This window comes from Cyanistes caeruleus, chromosome 1, assembly GCF_971803275.1.
Source record: "Cyanistes caeruleus chromosome 1, bCyaCae1.hap1.1, whole genome shotgun sequence".
NCBI classification, from domain to species: domain Eukaryota; kingdom Metazoa; phylum Chordata; class Aves; order Passeriformes; family Paridae; genus Cyanistes; species Cyanistes caeruleus.
The window spans coordinates 49648607-49675272 of NC_141701.1; the positions used below are offsets into that span (position 1 = coordinate 49648607).

Consider the following 26666-nt stretch of genomic DNA (forward strand, 5'->3'; position numbering starts at 1 on the left):
ACCACCCAGGCTAAAGCTATTTATGTGAGACCAGGAGTCACCATAAAAATGGGGAGAGATAACATTACAGTGAATTATTAGAAACAGTCCAATATTCAGGAGGCATTTAAAGAACTTTATGAAACAACAGACCACAAGGTATTTACATGTCCAGAGGAGAACTCGAGATACTCCCCTTTCTCTCCCACAAATCTCATTAATCATTTCAAATGGTGTGGTGTAGCAGTGGTGTCTCTGCTCCTCCTTTGCAGTCACCACACACCACTGCATTCCCACATACTCCTGATAAAATGCTGCCTCCCTGCTCCTCCTCGCAAGGGAACTGTGGCTACACAATAACAATTTACCTCTCCATTTTAGTCTTCCCTTTTCCTTCTTTTTCCTTCCACCCTCCAATCTGGTTATTTTTGGACTGCCAGTTGGGATTATTGCTTTTTCCCTGCTAAAATAAAAACAAACAACAGTTATACTTCAGTTTCTGGGCTTAAGCATGAGATCTGTCTCAAACATTAAATAGTCACAGTTTCTTGCCTGAGGTGCAATGCTCTCTCCTATGACACTGAATAAGGCAAGCCTTGCAACTAAAAGCAGATTCTGGATTCACATGCATACTTTTCTGACTTCCCCAGTAACTACCCATCTGGAATCCTGAGCAGCACTGCATCCTGAGAACTTGGCACTTGCTGACATTTGCATGATCTTAGAGAGTGAAAAAATAACTCTTTCTGAGCTGAACTACAATCATAATTCAAAATACACATGGCTAAAACAGTTTATAACCTAACACACTCTTTGACACATTATCCTAATTTCAGACCACATTGTAGTATATTTTGCTTTTTTCCAAGAACCTTAAGGCTTACTTCTTAAAGATGGTCTATCTGGAAGAAATTTAGCATCTACAAAATAATAGACAATTTAATAGCATCAATTTCCCACCTCTGAATAAAGGTCTTAAGTAAAAAGAACATGGTGCTTTTCTGGGTAGCAAAGACAAAGATTTCCCACATCCCAGTCTTGTAATGTCACAATGAAGTCCCAGGTAAAACCAGGTGTTTTTTTTTTTTCTGTTCATTAGAATACTTTCAACTATATGAAGAGTTTTACAGAACCTGGAAAAATAATTTCATTATGTAAAATTCAGTATGGCAAACAGCTGTCAGGAACTGAATGAAGAGGCTTATAATTTGAATGAAAATTATTGCTTTCCCATTCTGGACAAGAGACCAGTGTATATACCTCAATTTTTCTGATTTTTCATATATTGGGTATGGAGGGTTAAATTGGATGGATTTCTGAGTTGTCCAAAATGCAAACTGGCTTCCCCTCTGTAAGGCTGAGTCACTCTGTCCTTCAATAAGGGTTATGGGATGCCTGACAAAAATACTTTTTTGTTTTCAGAATAATAGGCTAAAAGAAGTCAAGATAAAGTAGATTTTCATCAGGGTGAGGCTCAAGGGAATCACAGGAATGATAACTGCTTAAGAAGGTGGTAGAAAACACAAGCATGCTGAAAACACACTGGGAGACCATGAGAAAAATCTAACAAACTTCCTGAAGCACAACAATGATACCTCACCCCTCTGAAAAGGATTCTGCTAATAAAGCACTTGAAGATACACCTCTTCCGAGAACGAGGAGTCCCAAAATTATGCACAGAAATTGTCCTGTCACAGTAGGGTCTCTTCACAGGCCAGATGTGGAATGTTCAGATGGAACATAGCAACAAAATGAGAGGCTCAACATACAGAAGTTTTAGACTGCCAGTTGTTAACCTGAACGGTATCTACAGTGTTACTGGAAACATTTTTAAAACTAGCATTAATATCTTATGTGACTGAAGAGCCAGATGTCACCTATACTGGGCTGAGTTCTCCTGGAAAACTATATATACAGAGCTGTTAGCAATCACTCAGTAAGCAGATTGGAGAGGAATTTCCACTCTTTTAATGAGTAAGCATCATATTTAGTGCAGTTTTCTTCTGGAATACATGTAATTCCTCTTCACAGGTATTTTGCAGGCCCTGCCAGGCACTATCATATCCCTGTAGAAGTAACATAACCTTTGCCAATGTGCATAAAGGAATGTTTGCAGATTTTGACATGCTCAATTTATTTATACAATTACTGACTGATTACCTAGTCACACTTATTCTTCTCCCTTGATAGTAGCTATGTTACAGTGAAGTTTCCCAGCCAGACTACACTGAAGAATTCATTCCAATAATTTAGCTAACTACTGAGAATAGTATTCCAGATCATTGTAAATGTCAATTTTCTGTTCTCCAGCTGTGTTTTCAAAGACTTAGTGAAATTAAAAGTCACACAGCCTTAAGAAAAATTTGTATTTTCATTTCTACTCTGTCCTGAGTCCAGCCAGGACAGGGCTAATTTTTGCAGTAGGAGGGAGCATGGCTAGGATTTGGAGGTTATTCTGCAACACCTCAGGTCATTTTCCAGGGATAGAGGAGGGGATGTCATGGCATTGAGAAGAGAGTGGTCAGGTATCTTGGGGGGTTTCCATGGAGGGTTATGAACAATCTTTTTTTCTTATACTGTTATTGGTATTGTTGCCGTTACTGTTTTCTATCTTATTGCTGTTTCCAGTAAATTGTTCTTAATCTCAACCCATGGTCTTCATCTTTTGTGCCTCCACTTCTACTCTCCAGCCTGGCATGGTGGGAGGTGGTGGAGGGAAAAAGTGAGTTATAATAAGCACATGATTTGGAGGGTTTCAGTGTGAATACCTTTCCTGAACCATGACATACTAACAGAAGAATTTCCATTTCTAGGTTTACAAGACCGGTAAGTATCCACATTTGGATATCCTCACTATATTCAAAGCTCAGCAAAAAAACTGATCCCTTTAAACTTAACGACTGCTATCAGAATATTAAGCTGATATTTGTAACAAGAAGTGAACTCAGGTACAAATCCATGCAGCCCAGCAAGACACATGCAGTGGTTGCAGCCTCTGGAAGCAGCATGGCTATCTTCATAGGACTGGTTAGCTCAGGCATCAAATTGCACAGAGAACTCATATTTCTGTTCTGTTTCCAGTCATGACAGTGTAAGCATCTCCTCAGCCAAGGTTTGTAACCCTCTTCTAGAAAATTCAATCAGAAATTCTTTCCTTTTCCTCTTTCTTTCTTAATCAAAAGAGACAATAGGTTTAGCTTCAGGTACTCAGGATTTATTTTTTTTTTTATACAGAACAGCAAGACAAAGATTCCTGAATCTTTTTCCAGTAGTGCCTCAAGCAGGTACCTATAACTTGAAAGTGAGCTGTCATGAACAAAAAAGTAATGCATGTATCCATCACTTCTAGGCTGCAGTAAGGTGCCCCAAATTTAGGAATCAGAAATAAATCAAAAGCAAGCATGGAGGTTACCAAGACTAATACATGATTTGAACTCCCCAAAATAACTTCAGAGAGGTTAGTGAAACAGGGTCTGAGAAAGGTATGAAACACCATATTCTTGCTTCTGTAAGCTTACTGTGCCCTCTGTTGATCATTATAATACTGCCTACAGCTACAGGACAACACATTTTCCCAATGATCTTGTCGTGTTCAGGACACTCTTTTCTGTCTAGTCAATGAAATATAACTGCACAGATAAAGAGCAGGAAAAAGTACCCTTTGTTTTATGATGAGCTTGGGAAAATGCAGAATGAACAGGGAAAAATAAAGAACTGTTTAATGGCTAAAACCACCAAATAGTGCCCCCAAAATTCCTACATTCTTTCTAATTTCATAATTCCTATGTGATAACAAATTAGAGCAAACAGGCTCATTCAAACCTTTTATAGGTAGTCAGTAGCCTGAACAAGACTTTTGATTTAATTTGACAGAATGCTCAGAACCAAGGATACCAGGGAACCATTGGCATCATTGCTTTGACTGTGCAGTGCTGAACAGTCTGGAATATAATGGAATTGGAAATAATTTACACACACACACACACACTCCAGTATTGTTGCAGACATAAAACTACAACTGGAATACAGTTCCTATGCCTCAGATCCATGGTCTAAATATCATATTCACTTATCCACATTGAAATGGCCACTAGTGTTGCTACATTCTTGGGGTTATTTTCTTTTTTGTAAAAGTACTTTGGAAGGGAAAAAGGGATCTTTACAGCTCTCCAGTGTAGTCCCACACCTGTTAAGTTTCCCTGAAGAAGTAAAGAGGATGACAATTTCACTTCCACTTACTCCACCATCAGGCACACAATTTTCTCCTAGGCATGCTAGAAAATAATTAAAATTGAAACACATCCCTTTCTAAAAGTATTTACAGAATTTTGATTGTTACTTAACAGCTTCTGCCAGTTATTCAAGCAGCTCAGAGTCTCAACACCAACCTTTGGCTGAGTTTCCTCAATGCTCAGGTTGAACAACGACTACAAATACAAGAGCCCCAGTTCACCTCCCCACCAGAAGCTCTGCTGGTTGTAGTCCACACACACAAACCATGGTGGCTGATACGCTGTGGAAGACTCCATTAATATTATTTAAAAAGCTGCCTGAAAATCTCCATTCCTGTTCTGAAACATTGCTGTGGGGGGTAGGATGATCAGATCACTATCATTAGAATGTGGACATTCAAACTCTGTGACTATATTTCAGAAATTAGCTTCATAAAGGAATAAAGACATTCTGCATGCTGTTGAAGATGTATTCCTTTGTTGTCATCCAGTGCTAACATTTCCTTTGGCATGTCTTACAAAAGTTCTTTCCACTGATGTCTTACATCAGTAAGATTTTGTACCTTTCATAAGGTAATGTCTTACCTTTTGCTGGAATATTTTGCTTTTTGTGGCTCAATGTTTCACTCTGTCTTCCACAGTACTCTGTTGTGAACTTTATATTTACCCTATAGGGTATATTTCCTCTAACTGTTTGGTTTGAGTTTTTTTTAAAGAACATATCTCTGAGACTGTCTTCTGCTATGCTGTCATCTTGCAGATATTTATTTGTAATTACATGATTCTTCAACTGTGGTATGGAATCTGCTGAGTCTAAATGACTGTATGCTGATGATAAAATGATGCTTCTTTTGCCAACATCTGTTCCTGTAGCCTATTAGATTTTATCAGTCTTATGTCAATTCATATCCTTTCACAATATCCCTAATACTTGAACCAAATCTTCCTTTTTCCACAAAACTCTATCCCTTTCAGAGAGATTGTTTTGTTGGTTTTTTTTTTCCCTTATGAACATTTATTAGTGTTTCTCTCCCTTTTCTGATGCAGCATTTTTCATATTTTAGTTAGGAATTTCCTTTCTCTAGAGATTTCCATTTAGCCTTTTTCATGACTGAAAAACCAGAAACCCAAAGCAAGATCAAACATGATGGAAACACTTTCACTGCCCCAAAAGCCCTGTACACTGGTACTGTGCATGTAAGGATAAAAAAGGTTGTTCATGCATTTTCAATTTTGAAAAAGACTTATTGTTTCTCAAAATGGTCCCTCAAGCAACAGTTTATTGAACTAGGCATCCCAAAAGGCTGGAGTGACAATAATATATGCATCAATTATATTTCTAGAGTACAATTGTCAATATAGTCAAAAGGACTTGGAAATGAGGGAGTGGAGACCTGAACATATAAAATGTATCACCTGATGTATCATCTACTAAAAAGCAGGCAACTAAAATACCCATTTTTGGTATTTTAAGCCAAAAATTGAGTAGGATTTGGAATATATGCCACACTATTATGTGAGGCCAAGCCATAGCTCTCCATTCTCCACCTGACTACTGGCTCAAAAAATGTCATAAAGAAAATTTCAGATTAATTATATTTAGTTCAGCCATGTGCTTGTGAGAATTTATATCTAACCTCTAATTTTTAAAGGTGCCCGTTCATATTTTATGTTTAAATATGAATTTGTACACACACAATGACAGTTCTGCCTGTGTAGCCATGTGCAGATTCCAAAAGATCAGAAGCATTGCACAATATCCTCCTAGAACCAAGATGTATGAGGACATACTGACCCTAATCCACTTGAATAATGCTGAACACATATTAAAAAAAAATAAATAAAAAATCTTAATTTGGAAACTCAAAGAGAGTACAGAATTTTGGCTATATAGCCCTCATAGCAAAAAGCACTGCACTGCTCCTTAGTCTGCAGTCAATACCTTAGCTTTAAGAAGTGTGTAACAGTGTATTCTGTAAAACAATCTCTGCATTGAGTGGGCAGCTTGAACAATATGTATTCCAAACTACATTATGTCATTTTAACCTAGAGAGAAATAGCAGTGCTTTGGACATAGAAATCAAGCACACTGCTGTCCTAATACTGTGATTAATGCTGTGAGCTACACCCTGCCTAGCCTTCCTAATCTCTGGGCTTTCTAATTTATAGCAGAGATGGATAGGCTATCAGTGGGGAATTATGAGGATTACTAGCTGTTTATCTCTCCTTTGCAGAGACACTTTGCTGCTTATAGAATTACCATAAACCCTCCAGCTACAGTGCCACTTCTATACTTATCCAGAAGTCTAAATACCTACTGGGCACAAAATTTTTTGATAGTCAATGTATTAGAAAATGTTGTAGTTGATGGATTTTTTTTTCTTTTTTTTTTGTAAATGATTGGAACATACTGTCAAGATCCATCATGTTGCCTCAATGGTAATTTGTCTGCAGGTTATCTTGCATTCCCTTGAAATCCAGTGCTGTGATCTTGTCTACACTAATTAGAGTTCAGCATTAATGCTTGGAGGCTGCCCTCAAGCACCACCACAGGTGAAACCATTAAACATGTATGCCAAGCCATCTCTGCACTTGCAGCAAGTTATGTAACCCATTTCAAAAGACTTCATCTTTATGGTCACCAGGACTGTTACTGACTTACCTACTACCTGAAACTTGAGGGCTTTCTCAATGCTTCTACAGAAAGTCCTTATACTGTGGAGCACAAGTTTCCCTCTGGGGTGAAACTAATCAAAGAATGTGATGGGAAATAGATGTGCTACTTGTTTTAGTTTCCTGACAAAGGAAGAAAGGAAGGGACCCTATAAAATTTCCTTTCCACTAACTTAAAAATCTGAATCTGTACAGAAAACCTTTGTCCTTCAGAAGGAAATTTATGAATGAGAAACATCAATAAGATAAATATTAACCCTTGTACATGACATTTTTAATAATTACAATAATTACATTGTTCTCTAATGATCCCTTTTAAATACAGATTGCATTTATAGATAGGATATTTACAGCCAGTGTATCTCTGTAACCACACAATAATTAAGTGACCATTTGAGCACTAAAATTCAGCTAAATTGTACATATTTCATGCTGCTTAGATTAAAATTTTAGCCTATATATAGCTTTATATTAGCACATTCTCATGAAACTCTTCACAATTTTCCATTGTTCTTAAACTCTGTGGTACTTCTTAGCCAGCCTGCTAAACAGGAGACCTTAAGAATGCTTAATTTAAAAGTTCTGAGGCTCTAATTCTATGCATACATATTTACAAACAGAAAACTGTTTCCCTTCTCTAAGTCAAAATGTGTCATCTTTGTCATTGTATACTCACTCGTATTTGTCTATGATCACTTTATATTCAAAGACTGTAACTAAAATAATGTGTTTAAACATCATCTTTGGTAAAAATAAGAACTCTTTTATTCTCTACATTATCTTAATTCACTTGTTTCTTGTACTTACACATATCCTTTGAAATACTTGATTTTGTAAGACTTAAAAACTCTTGAAAATCAACCAAATCCACACCACTTCATGCCTGTGTTCCTTTCAGAACATTATAAAATGTCTCAGCACATAAAACACACAGATGTAGTCATCCAGGGCCTTTCTTCAAGGTACCATAAAGTGAAAATACAACTACCAAAGGAGAGAACCGTTCTCTCTAGGAACCAGCAATCTGACAGTCCAGTCTCAGCTCACATTTATGCAACTGTGTCATGCAAACCTTTAAGGTTTTATCCCATCTTTCAATCTCTACTATGTGCCTCAGTATGGATAAACTAGCCAAGGTTCATTCCTATTTTCCTGTTTTTCCAAATACTTCCTCAGCCATCTTCTGCAGCACGTGATCTCAAATGCCTTCTAGGACCATCTAGGCTTGTCTTGTCTAGTTAGTTCCCTTCCATCACAGTGGCTTTGCACACTGAAGATCCTTTGATCTTTCCACTTCTCTGAACTCCAGGTATAGTCTCCAAGAGAAAGAAATTATTGAATAAAGTTGTTTAGCTGAAGAGAAGTGTATCTACATGGAATTTAACAACAGAGACAGGTGATCATGCTAATTACCCAGTCCAGTCTCTCACCCTATGAAAGCCTGCTAACAAAAGGGGAGCCATGAGCAAGCCCTTCCTCTCTTTTAAGCTCAGTGAATGTCAAGTCTGTGCCTCAGTGTGCTGTCATATCCTATAAGCAGGATGAAATCCACTTACTTTCTTCTGTGCTGGGTTTGTTTGTTTTTCTGGCAAGCCATACTAAAAACATACAACATTCTTTGGATTTGCCAAGGCATTGGCAATCCAGATAGAGAAAGGCAGAATTTGGAACCTTTCCAACAGGTTCCTTGAACTCTAATAGCACATTCACATAACATGTTAGACTATTGATTTTAAATGGGCCATCTAAATAAGTCTGTGTTAATGGAAAAAACATGGGTAAGTCATGCTATCAATACAACTCAGACACTTCTCAGTTGTCTGTCATCCTGGTCCCGCTAGAACTGTTCCTGTCAGTTCTGATGTACATACGGCCAACTCTTACTCCCCTGCCGACTGCTCCACGGCAGGCTGTATTCTAGGGACACAGCCTGTATTACCAAGGGACAACAGCATGGTTTCACCTCTCACAAAACAAGCCACAGTTCCTTTGTGCACCAGAAATTTCCTGCAGACAGCTGCAGCAGAAGAGTCTCCAGCCTCGCTAGCTCTGCTGCACTGGTGAGTACACAGGCAAGCGTGAAGCCACGCACATCCCTTCCAGATCACCTCTCTGCTGTGCATGAATGCTTGCACACAAGGACTTAATGTCTGGATAGTGAGGAGAGAGGCGTTCAGCTGGCTATTTGAGTTTTGATGTCCACATTATTTGTTTGGGTTTTGTTCTCATTAGCTTTGCTGTATATATTGCTTCGATTAATTGTGCAGGCTTCTCTCTTCTTAAATAACAGCATATATTGAATTAAAAAGACATTAAGAAATATGGATTCTACAGCCAAAATAAGGATAGTATATCTTATTCCAGTGAAACACCCTATTGGGTATATTTCATTTTAGAGGGAATATTACATATGGTTAACATCATTGTACTAGGAGAGAGGGCAAATTTTATCCCAGTACTGCTCAACTATTTTATTTACATGTGGAGGTCTAACATAGATCAAGTAATGCATTTGGGTACTCTTTGCATTTTTCGTAGCTTCCTTTTTATCTGTGAAATCTTGGAAACATAAGTTCTTGCTTACTTATATGTCTGTAAGGAGCAAATTCTTGTTACAAACAAATGATCAGGAGGCCTATTGCTTAATTAACTTCTTCACATTATTCTCTATTTAGAACATGATGTTAAGCTTTACTGATAGGCAGTGCAGCTACCAGCCTGTGAATCACTCAACAGAGAGTTTCTTTGGTTTGGTGTTGTTTATGGAATTCTCCAAAGAAAAAAACATTGAAGATAAATTAACTCACTTGCACTCCCCATCAGGCAGAGCAATACCAGCTTGCACATACAACACAAATACACAGTCTCTGACAGTGTTAAGGAAACTTGTGCCGTTTAAAGGGATGTAGCACATCACTAACCTACAGCAGTGGCACTACTTTTACATCAGAAGAGTTTAAAACCTACTGCAAATAAGAAGACAGTTTGTGGTAGTTTTAAACCAGTAAATAATTTCCCTTCAGAAAGTATTAAAAATTACTTATTTTGCTATCTTAGAGAATGAAAGAATATTCAAGTAGATTACTCTAAGTTCATGCTCTTTATCCAAACTGAATTTTTTTGTTTAGCAGTTAAGAGTCACTATGCTGTCTTCACTGTAACCAAGTTGTCATGGCAAAGAAATTCCCCCTGTGTTTTTAAAACCCCATAGATATGGATGCTAGCTTTGGAGCAGGCTGCAGGGATCTGCAGAAACTGCAGGCCCATGGCCTCTCAGTCCTGCCTGAGAAGCTAGCCTGAGAACTTCATAGGAGGATTTCAAAACAATCCTCAGAGACAGAAAACAACTGCCAGGTGCTGTTTGTCTGTCCTCTTGTTTTCCTTGCAGGAGGGAGTCAGGGGGGTGGTGAGCCCCACTGACCAATGATGGTGATGTAGCACTTTGCTAACCAATAAGAGTTTCCTTTCTGTACTTTTCCACGTATCTGTCTATAAGACAAGCCTAGAGCAATAAACTAGAGAGATTCTCCTGTTGTGACTCCCTTGAGAGTCCGTGTCGTTCTTTCCTGCCATTCCCAATCAGAACGACACATAGAAGTAAAGGTGTCTTTGAAAAATAAAATTAACAGCAGGGTGTGACTGGGTAACAATGTAGGGGCCTTGTCATGGCAGGAATAAAAATGCCTGTGGTTCTCTAATACATTTACAAGCTCCTTTCTGTTATGAAAAAATGTCTGCCATTACTAATTTTTTCTCATTACTTGCACAGGATTGGAAATGAGGCACTGTCAATATGAAAGGAATTCACAGCGACACCTTCCTATTATTCTGCTAGCCTATACCACAACACTGTCCATTTTATTTATTACTTTGCTGAGCTGGTTTTTCCAAAACAAGCAAGCTGATTGCTTGCAAGCTGAATTACCCCCAAGCAGTTACCAAAATGATGATTAATATTATTAAAAACTAGTGCTTCTCATAAAAGAGAGACATAAAAAATATTTCCTTTGACATGAGCTGCAAAAATCCCTCCTTGGCTCAGATGCTAGACACTGCTTGAAGAACATCACCTAGCTCTGGAGATAAAGTTCATGCACTGATCCTTCCCAGCTGAAGCCACCATGTAGCTATTCTTACCTTCAGATTACCAACAAATGCTGGCAGGGATAATGTCTTTCTAGAAATACCTGCATGCTGCTAAAACACACTCAGCATATTATTCATGCCTTACTTCTTTAAAATCCTTTCCCTTCTTTCTCCCAACATCCACAGTCATGCCTCCTCTCCTAACTCCTTTAGTTAAAAGTTTGTAGACAAAAAACAGGCAAAGTTTTATACTTAAAATGAAACATCCACCACTGTAGTGGTATAGAGTATCACAGACTTACGACAGGAAGGAAAGGAGTTACATTTCCTTCTCACTGGTTTCCAGATCTTACAGATATAACTCAAAGACTGAATCTAAAACTAAGAGACAATTTTATCCAGCAAAGAGTGACACAGTCATCAAGGAAGAAAATATCCTAAAAAATAAGCTATTGTTTACTGGATGATATTCAGGACAGTCAGGTTAAATGAGGCATAAACTGTAATCAAAATTGCAACCACCAAGCTGGAAAGACTGGCAAAGAAAATGAAGACAGGAGTGCTCTTTTGGGGTAAGAATAATGCACAGTGAATACAGCAGCAGTGAGAAGACTAAAACCTATCTAATACAAATTATATAATACTGTATAGTCAATCATAAAAGAAAGCTTTCTTAAAGTTGGAAGCACTAGTGTTCAGCTGAAGCAGGAGAGTGAGCCCTTCCAACTCACTGTGGAACCTGCAGTGTTACCCACTCCTGTTGGGATTTTGAAAAGAAGATGAGTGTTGTGGTTTTACCCTGGCTGGCCACTTGCACACTCCCCTGTATCCCACCCCCAGGTGGGGAGGCGAATTGAAAACAAAATCTAAACCTCAAGGGTTAGATAAGAAAAAAATAATAAACAAAATAGAATATTAATAATAGTAACAATAGTAACAGTATTTTATTAATAATTATAATATTACATTAATATAATATTACACTAATATCAAAAACAGCAATAATGAGAATTTTAATGATTAAGAAGAGGGAGAGAGAGTAATTGAACCCAAGGGAAATAAGTGATGCACAACACAATTGCTCACCACCCACTGACTAATGTTAATCACATCCCTGAACCACAGTGAGTGGCTTCTGGCCAACTCCTCCCAGTTTGTATATACTGGGAACAACATTCTGTGGCATGGAATATCCCTTTTGCAGATTGGGTCAGCTGTCCTGGCTGTGCCCCCTCACAGGTTATTCTGCAACTCCTCACTAGCAGAGCATCAGATATTCAAAAGCCCTTGACTAGGCATCGGAACTACTTAAAAACTGTGTGTTATTAACATTATTCTCATACTAAATCCAAAACTACAGCACTATATCAGCTACAAAGAACAAAATGGACTCTGTTGCACCAAAACCAGGGCATCTAAGTAACAGACTGGCAGGAAATGGAAAAAGCATCTGCAAGAATAAATATAGATAGCTTTTGTTTTATTTGAGCTCTCAGCTATGCTTGCTATCACTTACCAAGGTATTAAATGTAGAAAAAGTAAATAAACACATTCTCCAAAGCTGCTGTGCAGCTTTATCATCATGTTAAACAAAAACTTATGTGCCCTAATAAAGCTGATAGCTTTACAGTAGAATTTTGTTTCAGAATTATGTTTATCAATGAAAAAAACCCCAGTGTATTAGACTCAGAATGACAAACTATTAGATTTTTGTGATACTGACAATCAAGTATGAATGACACACAGCAAGAACATCAGCTACTGATGCTAATGTTAATGTCACACCCACCACTTAGAAAACATCCACCATGTAGTCAGCTTTCTTTTACTAGGGCCAGAGAATTCAGAAGTGGAAAATCTGTCAAAGTTATTTCATTTTCTTTAGTGAACACCTGCTAAAATTCTATTCTTTTATGTATATATAAATGTATATATGTATTTATATATAAATGATGCTAAAAAAAGGCATCCTGTATTTTTATTTCCTCTTCCCATAAGATCTGGTTAAAAGAAATAGAATGAGGTATGCAAATGGCACATTGCAAGAGAAGATCCTGTACCACAGGGTGCTCTGGGTTTCTGTGATATTCATGTTTCTGCATAACTTAATTTATCCATTAGCAGATAAATAGGAACTGTTAATGCTCAGGAGATGTTTGCTCAGGAAGTTTGAGTGGCCTAGGTTGTTCTGGTCCATTAAAGGAGAAAGCATTGTTCAATTCCTCCTGTTACACAACAGACTGTGTCTCCTGGGTACAACTGAGGCCACTCTGTGATGCTCTAGCAGTAAAACTGCCTTGAATTAAATTATCCAGTAATTAGGAACTACACTGACCAGGGAAAAAAAAATCAGTATAAAGCAGGGGCAATGAAACAGCCCCTCTTCTCCTCCCCCCTGTGCTCCTGGGGATGGAGAACCACTCTTGGGTACTTGGTATATTGTGCCAAAAGAGAATGTACCCACCCACAGACAGAGTGCAGCACAAATCTTACGCTCCTGTAGGATGTAGCATGGGATGCGGCTGACTTTTGGTACATCAGTCACAGAATAATTAAACTGGTTCATATTTGTCATCGTGCTGTCCATGCAAATCTTTAATGATTAAATAAAGGCTGCTCTGGGAGATTCTGATCTCCACTGAGGCTCATATTCTCTTACTGTCAAAAAGATTGCCATGATCAACACGAAGGCTTCAATAGCAGAGAAGGATCCAGTTTTACATAAACATTAAGGCAAGTGTTGTGCACCTTTGATAAACAGGGAGGGAGGGAGGGAGTGTTTTGGTCCTTCAGACTTCCTGTTTCTCCAAGTTCCCCTATAGTCTACATGGGAAAATTTTACAGTATGTTAAATTGAATCAAAACTTTTTTAGAGACTGCCAGCTTCACAGGAAGTTTTGCAGGACTGTGTAACTCAAGAAATACCTATGATTTGAGGCTTTAAACTGCTCTTTGACAGACCCAGTAATATCAGAAATATGAAACTGTTTATGGCTAATGCCGACAATTACTTCAACACAGCAGTTGCCTTCTCTTTAAGGTCACATTGCCCAAACTTCCCATTTCAGATGGCTATTTTCCACCCTGTTGTTCCTGAAAGTACAAAAAGAAATCAGTTGTCATTCAAGCCTATCACTTTTTACTGTAAAGAACAGTCTGAGTGTAGGACATGCATGCACAGAAGCTTGGAAAAAGACTGTTTTTTAAACATGATAACCAAGAACTTCCCATAATAATTCAGTAGGAGCGATTTATCCTGTCATGATCAATCTGGGCATTTTATATTTTCTCTTTCTTAGGGTGCTTTTTCTTCTGTGAGATTGTTTAGCATTGCTAATTTCTAGTGAATATCACATTAAAATATGCTGAAAGCTAGGAAAATGTGCAGAAATAATCTGAGGCTGACCACAGCAGATGCTCAAATGCAATTCGGTTTTCTAGAACTGTGCGGTTTGACAGAGCAGCAATGGAGCACTCAAATATATTGAGGAGGAGTTACCAGCATACACATTATCAAGAAAGATGTGAGGCACCCCAGTAAATCAATATTAATTCCAAAATTCAGCTTCAGACTCTTGAGATGAAATTCTAGTGGCATGCAGGAATAAATCTGAAGAAGACTCCCAAAAATACAGAGGCAGTACAGGCAGTCTAGATCCTAATTTTAAGTATGTTCTCTGTATCATGTTATTTATGCTCACTGCTTTTCTGCTGCATTACTTGCTCATAAATAAGCTACAGGTAGTGAAAGGGGCTGCAATAAAAACATTCATTAAACAGTCCCTGCTTTCTAGGGGCTGACAGGTTGCTTCTAAAATGATCAGCACTGACTGGGTAAAACTCCCAAGAAATGGGAGTCAATATCAAAACAAATCTTCAAATTTTGGTACAAAAAATAAAAAGGTCTCACTTGTGGCTAACCCAGACATGAACTAAAATGCAAAAGAGTCAGAAATACTTTAAAAGTTTTTGTCCTAGAGGAATATGCAACAGATCTCAGGTGATATTATGTTAAAAATATACAGCAAAGATAAGAAATATGACAGAAAAAAACCCCCAACTTCTTTTAGTGGTATATGGAAAACAATCTAAGATTGTAAAGGTAAGAGTAGATGTTTGCTATACAAGTCATTTCACAGATTAAACAAGCTTCTCAGTGGCTACCAGCTAAATCTTATTGCAAATACTTAATAAAACTACATTTCATATTCATTTCATATCCTTAAAAGGACTTACAGCTGCCAATCAGAGGACAAATAAACAAGTGTCACATGATTAGAGAGAATTTAAGCTCAGTTCTATCGGCCAATATCAACTAAAAGAAACATATTTTATGTCCACATCTCAATCCTCAAGTCCAGAGTTTCATCATCCTCACCTGTTTAAAGTAATACTGCCTCAATTTCTTAATAACCTCTACCCACACTTGGAATTGCACAGCTACAGCTAAGACTATAAAGATTTCTAGTGAAAATCAACAGATCAAAAATTACATGGTTGGATGAAAAGGTGGAAGTTTCTGTAGAAAAGAAAATGCTGTTCACCTTTATGTTCATTTATTCTTTGAACATAAAGGTGGTTGAAGAAAAATTAATCAATAATTAAATAATTTCTAGCATTAGAGATTATTTTAGGCCAGTTAAGACTCTTTGCCTTTTCCACAATGTCAATATTACAAAAAAAAACCAAACCCAAATATATCCTGAAGTAATGAAAAGAACCACAGTGATTTCCTTAAGTATTATTTTTTCATAGGTTAACCAGAGCTAATTGAAGTAATTTACAGTGTATAAATTTAATACATTATACTTAAAATTTATTTAAACACATGCTAGTAAGTCAGTAAAAGCACTTTTCTGTAATCAGATACTAAGCAATACCACTGCAGAATCCAGTGGAATAGAAAATAGTTTAAATTATTAAAATTAAGAATTTTATATATCACTTATTTCTTTGGAAATTATACATGTGCACACTATAAATTTTGCATTTAGCTAACATTTTCATGAGTTACCCACAAATTCATAACATACAATTTGCAACTACCTCACAGACACCAATAACAAGGCAAACCATGCTTTGCATAGTTCAAGGCATGCACAGTGGATGAGTTCATGGCCAAAATACAATCTGCTGATGGGAAATGACAGTAACAGCCACTTTTGCTGTTCATATTTCTTCTGAAGAGTAAAACATCGAGTCATCAGGAAAAATGAAAAATTATTTTCTATCATCATGCATTACAGAGAGGATGAAGTTATTCATTAGGATTATAATACATATTCATATACAGCATGAAGAATACCTTTATTTCTCCATGTGATTTTCATAATTCTGCTGCACTCTCAGTAACTGCTCTCCTTCCTCCCCCAAACTCCCTTCCCACCTTACTGCTGCAAAGACACACTGAGATGCTGTGAACCAGGAGAAGCAAGGAATCTTAAGAATGGCCAAATGGTCCATGACTGTGCTCAGTACCAAGTGCTCGCTCAGAAAAAAGTTAAGAGAGAAACTGGCCACAGTTTATAGTGCCACTGAATAGTAGAAACCTAGCCAAGATCAGACAAATTCAGCCTTCAGACAAAAGGCCTATGTTTTGAACAGCAGGGACAAATTACAAGTGTCACCCGTAGCTTCTCTGTTCATAATTATGTTAAAAATTCAAGATGCGAAATTTTTAAGATGACATGCTCGTATAAACTCTAGCTTCAGCTATTTGCTACATATACAGATCAATCCTCCAATTTTAACTAGTTTTTTAATTCTAAACTGTTCAAATACTTTTAAAACTTATTTCAAATTTTAAGAATTTTGATAGGTTATAGTAAGGTATCAGAATTCTTAGTACACTGCAACTGTAGGTGGACTGCAAGTTTTTCATGTCGACTCAGCTTTTCTGAAATAAATGTAGTGTCTCATAAAACACATAAAAATACTACATCTAATTAGGTAAATACCAGAGATAGACCTGAAGTCTAAACAAAGGTTTATCAACAGAATTTATGGGCTTATTGAACCAAGAATAGAACTGCTCAGACTGTTTCAATGACTTGGCCTTTTCTAATCAAAAGGTATTTAATTTGAAAATAATTATCCTTTGAGAGACACATATTGGATGGAAGTGTGAATCTCAGTGTATTTCAGAGAACAGAGGCCACCCATCCACAAGAGTTGCTGTGTGATTAGTGGAAATTTAATGGCCAAATTCCAGTTTGCCTTACAGCCTTCAAGTTTTTTGTACCCCAATGTTTTTAGTATGGTTAGGCACACCTTTCTTCCAGAAACCTTCAGTGCCTCTCAAGAGTTTGGGCTTTACTGTCAAAGTACAGTTGAGGTTCAAACTAATTTTGCTGCCTTAGAGAATTTATACAATAAAAACAGATCTGATGACACATTTGTCAACAAAGATAAAGCTTCCAGCAGGGGTCAGTCTCAGAAGAGAGATTGTTTGGAGTAAATGAATAAAAGGGAAGAAAAAGTCTACTTAAGTACTAATGAACATAATACAGACCTGTCTTTGCAATGCCTGTTAGCTCATTAGATTGCCTTCACTTTTGATGCTGAAACATGTAGATACATTACTTTTCATTAATATAGGTGATGAAGCAGCTGGGGTGACTTCACTTAGGAACTACAAAAATAGTGCTGAATGCAGTAATTGTGTAAAATAATCCTTGAATTGTTACAAAGTCTCTTTAACAGAGACAATCCCACAGTAACTTTATATTTTTATTATTTTAACTTATTAACTATAATTTATGTATACACTAATTCAGCCTTAGATATGACCTAACACTTTTTCCTGTGATGTTAGTAACTGTAAAAGTTCATCTTAACTTTATTGTAACTATTTTCATAAAATTGAATTCATACATGAAACACAGAGCCAGCAGTCTATTCATCTATAAAAATGAAAGTTCCACATAGTGACTTGGTTGCCCTGTTAGCTGCAAATGCCAAAATAAGTTCTAAGGTCCAGAAACATGGTGTTCCTGCAATTGCAAACTGCTTCTCTGGAAGAACCACCCAAAGAAGCTGACCCTGTAGAATGGAAGCCTCAATCAGACTTAAATTCCAACAGCTCTTATTCTGAGGTGCCTTGGAGAAGTCAATTCCATAGCATATTTGCGCTGTAATGAAACAAGGAATAGAAGATAAGGGAGTAAAGAGCTGTCTATTGACCCTTGCCGTGTTTAATAGGACACACGCTGCAGTCCTCTGGACTGAAGTTTTCTAAGTTCAAAAAAACCCACATCATAGGAAAAAACATCACTATCAATTTCTACACCTGTGAAATTTCCTATCAATCCCCCCCCCCCCCACACACACACTTTATATATGGCTGGATTAGTTTCTTTGACTTTTTAGTGGTTAACTATTGCACTAAAGCTGCCTAGAAAAGAGATATCCCATTTGCAACTGGTATAGTTAATGAAAAATATAATATTCCTTCAGCATGGTAAAATTACTAAATAATTAAATTCAAGCTTTCTAAAGACCATTAGCATATTGTAACTTTCAACAATACCAACTTTATTTAATATCAACCCATTTATTGTGTAATGCCCTGTACCTCTCGCTCATGTATCTCCATGCACATTTTATCCTTCTTTTGGTGGTGTAGTCTAAATGCTACTTAAAGATTAAAACTATGATTTACTATTATCTTAACATTCCAATACTTATATTACTTTCTGTAATTTCATTGTTCTGTGCACTGATGGCCGATTCAAAGGAAGATTTAATTCCAGAGGTGATCCATCATGCTGCAAAAGTAATTTTTTCACATGCAGCAAGAATGAATCTCATCACCTCACTATCTTTCAAGGCATCACCCTCCTAATGACAAAGTGATTTACTGACTTGGCTGAACTATTTGTCTTCTAAAAATTTAGAACCATCAGAAATATTTAATGACTCGATTTAAAGTGCTGAAATAGAAGCACACTGAAAGAATATTAAAATGCTGGTATTCCCCCAAGAATTAACACTGTCAAATCAATAGGTTTTGAAGAAGTGGAAGACATCATGTCCGTTTCAATTGCAAATTTGCAAGTAAACACTGTAAAAGGAATGTATCTTATTTCTGAAGAAGCATGAAAACATCATGCTCCTTTCGGACTGCAAGATTTGCCAAGGCTTAATTATGGAACCTGCACATTTTGCAGGTATAATAATGTATGAGAGGTAACCCCTCTCCTTTGGAAACTACTGGCCCTAATTTAGAGCAATGCAGAAGATAATTCTGGCATTGATTTAACAATTACAGCACTAAAATATAACTTATACGCTTTGCCATACCATTTGTAATGGCAAAATGCCACACTTTCCAAGATATGCCATACAAAAAAAGATACATAACACATCTTTAGTCTCAAATGGCAGAGCAAATCATATCCAAATGTTGTATCCAAGACCCTTTTTTCCCCCCTTGCCTAGAACTTGATCCAACTACTAATAAAATTATTACTTAGTTACAGGCATCAACACTGTAAAACTGGAATTCAAAATACACACTTGTAATGCCACTCTTGTTGGGATGTTATCTTTTCTAGGCAGCATAGTTGCAGCTGACAAGTGTTAGCCTATACCTGAAAGAAAAATCACCCAAAAAAACAAACTCCAAAAATCTACTACCCATTTCTCTTTAAACATACTGATTTCCACATCTGTGAAGATGGGTCATATAGGATTAAAAGGTAATGTGTTTGCAAATATCTGAGAAATGTAGCAGTGTTTCTATTGTAGAAATTTCAAGAAAATATCAAGATGCATTACAGTAAAAAAAAAATTGAACAGTAGGTAAAAGATGCAGTAGAGGAACAAATCAAACAGAAATCAATATTTTATTTCTGTATATATTTATATATATATATATATGTATATGTTCACAAACACAGTCAAAATCCCCAACTAGAAGTAATGATTGTGTATAACTAAATACTTAAAAAAATTAGAAAGTTAAATGGCTCATCCCTTTGCACTAGACAAGATGAAAATATCAGCAAAAAATTCAATTTTTATTAAACTATTTATGTGTGAAACATCTTATGCATGTATGCATTCTCCAGAACCAATATAATGATAGTATATATATGGAACCTTATGGTACTGACAACATATTTGATCAGCTCAAGGTTCAATCAGAACAAACTTCACAGCTGGTAGCTGGAAAATAATAGAACAGAAAGAAAAGAAAAAACATTCTTGAGGGTATGGGAGTTGGATAATAAACCAGTGAGATAAAATACATCTTCTTATAAAGTTTTAGTGATCACCAGTTTTTCACAACATCCTTTACTACGAAAGGGAAAAATCCTGAAACAATAATAATGACAATGCTGTAATCAACTCTTCATGAACTTCAGTGGTACAACTTGTTAATAAACTTCAGTGATACAGTGGTGCACTAACACTAGCATAAGACAGTGTTAGAACAGCTAAAGGACTGCTGACAGTGTGAAAAGAATTTTGGGACATGGACAATGACTCAAAAAAGCTCATTCTGACATTAACTGATCTGTATTTTCCTGAACATATCACTTAAAATAGTTAAGTTCTTGCAGATACCCTTTAACATTTTGATGCAAAAAAGTTCCTTTGGTAGCTATCTAATGCTTGTCCTGGTTACACTCCTCTAGAATTCTGTAATTTTGCAGTTGCAGGGAAAGAACTGTAGCATTATGAGCACGCTCCAAATTGTCTGTGGCTGCTGAAGGCAGCTGTGTTGAGGCAACACAGACTCCAGAATCCTACCTAATCTCGTGGCATATGTCAGGCTTTTTTAGGAAGGAGGTCACCATCTCAGTGCTACAGGGGCTGTGGTTATGGATAGGAGCAACCAAAATTCAAACACTCAGAGCTACCTTTCTACTTGAGTATGCAACTGCCTTACACTAAAAATCAAAGATCACTGTTCCTGCATTCCAGAGCCTGCTCAAACACTGCTCTTTGAATTCATACAAAATACCTCAAATCTACTGTCGATTTTATTACTGTGCTGTGATAAATATGCTTTATTATTATTTTATTATTTATTCTTTATTATTCTATTTGATTTATTTTAAAACTGTTTTTTATTTGAACCCACAATTTTAATCCAAAACATTATTATAATACAGGTTCTCTAGGTATCATTTTGCATACTTCTGCAACATCCTGTATTTTTGCTCACTAGTCAAGAAATTGAGATTTCCTACATGCCTTTTCACTTTTACCAGCTTATAATAGTGGTATAGGCAAAAAGTAATTCAGTATCTTTTTGCATAATGGAGCTCTCATTCTGTTATATAATTCAAAATATGTCATAATTCAAAAATAAGTAATTATTTTTTTACATAGGAAAAGCCAGGAATATGTGCCAGGTTATCTGCAATATGTATCTTGTGATTAAAGAAATACAGTATGGTTTTATTTGGGGAGTTAATAAAGCCTATTTAAATGTTTCCCTAAATATATGGGGAAATTTTTGCTCCACTGAGATGAGGAAAGAAGAGAAAAATATTCTAGACTGACTTGAAATTTCTTTTTCCTGTGTTTTCCTTATTTTGAGGAAATGCTAGATTTCTAGTTGGAAGTCAAACTGTGATCTTTTCTTTTGTCTGTGTGTTTCATTTATAAGGAGGTTGGATTCAATTTTTACAAAAAATATTCTCACCTTTTCACACCAAAAAAGTCATAATATTAAAACCCTAAGCCAATAAACAAAAGATCCCACAAACCACTCCAAGCTCTCCTGCTGTTTTTGGGTTTTTTAAAATTTTTCTGTGCCTTCACAACTTCTTAATGCCAGTTGTAACAAAAAAAGAATCACAAACCATTTTAATTCCCAACCCTTTGTTGTACCACAGCAGGGTTAGTTCAATTCATTCTGGGGCCACTTGCTCATACCAGAAAAGGAAAATTACTATCCTTGCCACCTTCAGTTAAAGGAAATAGTTTTTCTATCTTTGTATAATTGGGCTTGAACACAAAGGCTATTGGCTTCACTTTTTGAAATAATGTATCTTGAGATCATAGGAAAATTCATGTAGGAATGGACATCAGGCAGTTTCTAGTTCAAGCTCCTGCTCCAAGTAGGCACAGGGTTCTCTGGGCTTTGTCCAGCTGGGTCTGGAACACTTCAGAGAACAGGAACAGCACAGGATCTCTGAGCAACCCAATGCAGCGCCTGGTTGTCCTCAGAGTGAAAATGCTCCTCCTTCTATCCATTCCAAACCTCTTGTTTCAAATCATGGTCGTTAACTTGAGTTCCTGCCTCTGCACCTAACAATCTGCCAGCACATTTGCACTGGCAGTGGTTTCAAGCCAAATTTTCATGGGTCCACTCTCGGAAAGTTCTCTTTGATATGGTATAGTATAGTAATGTCAGATTCCTATAAAAGACCACAGCAAACCAGACAAAACCTGGATGACTTTCCTCAATCTCATTAGTTCTCTGCATGATTCTCACGTCAGTGAGGCTGTTTGCAGGAAATCCAATAAAGGCACTGTTACATACCATGGAGTTCAGTTTCAGATTAACACACCCAGCATCTGCTGTCTACATGCAAGAAAGATATTTAAGTTTGCTGTTACCTAGACAGCTAAGGCCTAGTTCAGTTTGCCTCAGAGATACCTTGGAATGTTCCTTCCTGGCTCCAGCAAGCCCATTAGGAGGCTGCAGGTCTCCTACAGGTCCTGTGGCATAATTATCTGTTCCACATGGATGTCTCACAGCACATTTTGCATGATCCTAGAGGCATACAAAGGTGTCATTTGAACCTGTAGGAGATGGATATTTGAATCATTCTTTTGGCCTGACTACCATGAAAACATAAAGTACATTGATTATATGAGAATCTAGACACCTAGCAAGCATTTAGACACCAACACACACTTGCACTAAAGTGTCCTCATTACAAACTAAAACTCAGCCACAGCCTAACATCATGACAGATGACAGCAGAAAATTACAGCTCATTAAATGAAATGTCAGTGCTATGTGCTATGGGTGAGAACCATGAAATGCTACCACCATATATTGGGAAGCAGCTTCTTCACATTTTGTCTCAGGTTTTCAATCACATACACATTTATGAGAGAAGTTCCACATGAGAGAATAACAATATTCTTCTACTCCTTTTTTATTCCCAACTATTTCATCTAAGGAAAGACTATTAATTAAAGAGCAACAACAAATGAAAGCCAAACATTGTGCATAAGGTAGAAGAGATGAGAAGTCCAGTCCTACATAATCTCAAATTCCTTCTTTCTGTGAATCCAGTAATGCTGTCATACTCAGTAAAATGTCAAAATAACATACAGAATTAACAATAGTTCTGTACATTTAGAGAAACAGAAGATAAACTGAGTTCTCAAATATTCAGGGTTTCCATGCTTCATAGAAAACTAAAAGGGCCTTCTAGAATTCTTTCTCTTGAGAGTAGCAGAGATTTTCATCTGTTATAGCTTTGAATTACAGTGGCAGCCTTTGACCTTAATAAAGCTCCACCTAAATTCAATAATTCATATTAATGCTCCTCTTATTTTTTTTTTCCAGTAAAATTTCTATATGTATTGAAAAAGTACACTAATAATACTAAAATCTATCCTGAAGATGTGAAAGAAGTATCAAAATGGAATGAACATTCTAGGATTTTAAGTAAATAAGATGATGTTGTCAACAGCAGAAAATATTCCTGAGATACAGGCTGTTCTTTCTGCTGGTTCCATTTTGTTATTGTTTGGTTTATATTCTGGACTTTTTTTTGGTTTTCCAGCTTTTGATTTGTACTTCTAATGTTTTTCTTGACTTTGTTTTTCGCAGCAGGATAATCTTTATATTCCAGACACATGCCTCATTCTTCCCTACACAACCTCATGTCTTCTTTTCAGATCAAATGATGCAAAACACAAACACCCAAACTACACAGAGGTGCAAACTGAGGTTGAAGGATTGCTTTGATACTACTATAGGTACAACGTTGTGAAAGTATTCACATGATGCTTTGATTAAATTCCTCTAAAAGAATGTTCGTGAATTATTCAATTGATGATTAAAAGTGCAACAATTAATTTGAACAATATTGCAAAATAGTTTGAATAAACTAGTTTTTGAGAGAATGTAAACTACCTCTGGCTACAAGTATTCTGAAGCCATCTGAACCAATTTCTAGATTATCCTAAATATTGCTCTGTAATTTTTTTTGTGTTCATTTATCCTATATCTAGGCCAATACAATTAATGAGAGGTAATACTCCATTGTCTTTCAGATAATTGTGGGGTCTTCCAAATCTACAAGTTAGCTATTTCTGGAGAAGACTCCCATCATCTTCCTATGAAAAACATAGTTTTTCCTAAAGTAAATTTTTACCTAAAGCATAAATTAAGACTAATTGTGTAGTGAACACCATAAGAAATACTGTGGGATCCCTCTATTAGATGAAGGTTAAATTTCATAAATGAATAAAGGCATTTTTCTTTTTGATAATTTTGCAAAATACTTGTTTATGGCAAACTTTCACTTGTATTCAGATTTAGAATGCAGAAACTACAGTGATGGTTCCTTGGAAATGCTTAAAATAGGTAAGATGGATTGACTGATTGCATATTCCTTTGAATTATTGTGAAAGTACCAGATCTATCTAAATCATGCCATGAAAAAAAGTGGAGTTAGAAGTTATGTAACTTCAAGTTGCTATAAATTGCTTCTTGTTGAAAGCTATAAAAAACATTTTCAAATCTGTCATGTTCCACCTCTTCTGCTTAAAAAAATAAATCCAAGTGAAAATGTCCAAGAAAAGTATGAATCAGGCTTATGTTGTTAAGTTGGAGCAAAAGCTTGCCACCATCAAGATTAGATACCCTTTAGCAATTAAATCAAGAATCTGGTCCATTTTTATGTCCAGAATCTATTTTTTTACAATAAGACACTGTATTTTATTAGGTTAGCTAAACCACTGTAGCTAAATAAGCAACAAAACCAGATGAGACATACTTCTCACAGACACACTGTCATCATTTTTCATTTAATCCAAGTTTGACTCTTGAATACAGATTTTATCTATCTTCTTTCTGCTGCTGACATTCCCACGTGCCCTCAGAACAAGTTATCTGACAAAGCAGCCAGGAAAATGCATTTTCTACTTCTCCTCCCACAGCAGCATGCAAGATGACTGCGCAGCAAGAGCGTCCCAGAGAACATGCTCTACAAGGTCTGATCTGACCTCCAGACTTTGCCAGAAAACACTCTCACATCATGGACCAGTCTGGCCTACCACAAAGCTGGAGGAATGCAGTATAAAGAGAGCATGAAGGAGCCAGAAACTGCACTGAACAGAAGAAATCAGCACAGCAGACAGCAGAAGATAATACAGAGCTTCAAGCTGTGGGGCAGAACCCAGAAGCTGCTTTTGCTAGTCCTGAGAGTAACCACCATGGCCAGGAGGAACTGCACAACCATTGCCAGTGAGATGAATGTCAAGCCCTTCTTTTCTAGCCTAAAATTTTTATTGAATTTGAGACAGGAACTGCTTTTTCCTAATTTGCTTTTTATATATATATATATATATATACACATGGAAGTTTTTTACTGGTAGTGAAACTTTAAATCTCTTCAGAGTTTCACTGGAACCAGAGACTGAAACTACTTCAAGTGAGGCTTTGAAAGTGGGCATCCAGAAAAGGCACTCATAATTTCCAGGACAGAATACCAATCTGTAAGTCAAAACTTGCTTACTAGCAGAGCTGCCTTCCTCAATTAAACACAGTGGCTGGCAAAACAAAATAAGAAGGGATCATGGCAGAATTAGAGTTGATGTGTTGAAAGTGTGTATCACTCAGCACTGAGTACCACTCCATGATTATACTCTATTTTGTACTCTGAAGAACAACAGCCTCCTACAGCAACAAACACAATTATAATACAGATACCATTTATACCAGGAAACCTGTCTACTACTTAAAAAAAATACTAAAAAGGAAAAACAACCCCTTGTGGTGAAATTAGCTGAAATTAGCTCTGATGATGATCTGTTCTTTAAACTGGGAAAGAAAAAAAGGATGTTTTTGTTCAGCATGGTTTATTTTTAGACTGGCAAAGACACAATGGTAAACAGAACTGGAGCTCTGTGGGCACCTTCTGAGGTTAAATTACCTTTCATGCCATTTGCACAGAAGACTGTTCTCAAGCAGCTTGAGCAGATGGTCGGGACACCATTGTCCGTTTACTTGTATCCACAAAGATAAACGATTGCTCTTTGAAATCCTGAACAATATGGCCGTTGTGATGCTTTAGGCTGCCAAGGAGAAAAAAACAAACAAGCAAACAAATAAATATAAATTTAACTGAGGAGAACAAAAAAGTTTTGATGAAATTTCATGTTAAACAATAAGTACATATAGAATAATAGAACTTTTTAGATTATATAAGGTATATATAAGGTATATATATATATAAGGTATATATATATATATATATATATATCTGAAATCACCAATGTTAATTTAACAATGCTGAGTCCACCATTAAACCACGTTCACAGGTACCACATATCTTTAAAATACCTCCAGAGATGCTTACTTCACAACTTCCCTGGATGGGCTGTTCCAATATTTGACAACCCTTTCCATTAAGATACTTTCCCTTAAAGCCAATCTAAGCCTTCCTCTGCACTACTTGAGGCCATTTCCCCTTCCCCCATTGCTTGTTAGAT

General features: G+C 36.6%; 1 protein-coding gene across 22 annotated transcripts in view; it reads right to left on the reverse strand.

Moving 5' to 3' along the window:
* DLGAP1 (DLG associated protein 1) overlaps window positions 1-26666 on the reverse strand; it is a 401340-nt gene that overhangs the window by 294409 nt on the left and 80265 nt on the right. For 6 of the 22 annotated variants that reach the window (XM_086891418.1, XM_086891361.1, XM_086891403.1 and 3 more), the window contains 2 exons: window positions 26108-26249; window positions 348-442 (listed from right to left, as the gene is read on the reverse strand). The gene's annotated coding sequence lies outside the window, so the exon portion shown is untranslated. Of the gene's footprint in view, window positions 1-347; window positions 443-22587; window positions 22734-26107; window positions 26250-26666 lie in introns of all 22 variants that reach the window. The other 16 variants (XM_086891436.1, XM_086891366.1, XM_086891464.1 and 13 more) reach the window with 4 other exon arrangements.